The sequence below is a fragment of the Cyprinodon variegatus genome, unplaced genomic scaffold, assembly GCF_000732505.1.
Source record: "Cyprinodon variegatus isolate N-32 unplaced genomic scaffold, C_variegatus-1.0 Scaffold1841, whole genome shotgun sequence".
Lineage (NCBI taxonomy): Eukaryota > Metazoa > Chordata > Actinopteri > Cyprinodontiformes > Cyprinodontidae > Cyprinodon > Cyprinodon variegatus.
In genome coordinates this window covers 43,288-44,903 of record NW_015152294.1, presented here as the reverse complement: position 1 = coordinate 44,903, position 1,616 = coordinate 43,288, and positions in this window count along the sequence as shown.

Below are 1,616 nucleotides of genomic sequence, written 5' to 3'. Positions count from 1 at the left end.
AATAACCAATATGCAGCTATGGACATTTTTCCAGTAATGGATATTTGAAAATAGCAGCAACATCAGAGATGTGCAGAATGAAAGCAGCAGGTTATTTAACTGACTAAGGTTTCTATCATTACATTTCATTTGATTAGCCTTGCTGAGATGAAAGGAAAGGAAGGAGGTTTGAAAGGAAGTTCCCCCCCCAGGCTAGATAACGGGGGAAACATAAAATAAACATGTCAAGATCCTCACGTCCTGGTGTGAATAGAAAACAATTGTCATCTCTGTCCTTTGATGAACTAAAGTGTTTCTCTCGGGAATTGGGAAATGTTAATGTGTGGGTAGTCCCCTTTTTATACAGGGGTGAGAATGTTGCAGCCTCAGAACATCACTGAGCTGCATTTAGGCTGGTAGTGTTGTTTCTCCTCTGCAGAGTAAAATAAAACATTTTCTTCCTTAAATATCAACTCTCAGCGCTCATATTGTTTTTAACTCGACAAGGCTCTGTTGCTTAGCAACCGTGAAAGTTGACAAAGCAGGAAAAGAATGAATACCAAAGTTTTCAAAGATTACACTAATGACAATCCAGAGTGGAATAAAGGTTTCAACCACTGGGAGCAGGAACTTCTAGGTAATCATTTTTATTCAGGAAAAGAGAAAAAACAGACTTTAACATCACTTACAAACAGGCCAAAGAAAAATACCATTCCACAAATTCTCCCTTTTGTTCTTTAACGGAACAATTACAAACAAAAATAAAACAGAGTAAAAAACTGTAAATAACATCCATCAAAATATAAATGAGTAAAATAGCAAAAACAACAAGAGTGATCAGGATGAACATCACTGCTTCAACAGATTCATCATCCAACAGGGGTTTGGTAGAATCAGATTCTTCATTGTACATTAGGGTGTGCACATCTTGCTGTAATGGGGTTATGGTTGTAGTTATTAATCTTTGGATCAAAGCTATTATGCAGGGATTGCAGCAACATCCACCAAGGTTCAATATGGCAGTGAAAACAGCAACAGATAAAAGAAGAGATGATACAAGGATTTTATACTGTCCAAACATAGTCATCCAATTGTCCATGTACAGCTTCAAAACCACTTTGAGTCTAGTTACCTAATTTCTGAGCATTATAATGTATATAATTAATTTTGTCTTCATCTTTGTTAATAATTAACCACCAGCAAATTGTTGATTCAAATCTCGCAGCAACCTAATCAACCAGTTATATTCATCTGGTACACCTCTGGACTGAAACAGATGCTGCACGCAACAGCCACAATGCCCAAGAAGCCCCATCTCCATGGGAACCCCATCTTTGCTACTTTGGCAGAGATGTTAATTTTACCCAGGACTTCTAAAGAACAGGGATCAGTTGATTTCTTTACCGATGTTGAGACGAGTGGCCCTAAAAAACCAAACCCCTTTGTAGTCGGACTTCCCCACTGTTCCAGCCTCAGGTGTTTAACACTCTCTGTAACTTGCAGTGGCTGAGGTGACTCCAGGATGTTCTTTCCGCAATCTTCACAGCTGTTGGCATGGTCAGGAGAACTTGGAATGGTCATTTTCACATTGGACTTGCCCAGTTCGTCTCTCTGATGACTGATGAACACCCAGTTCC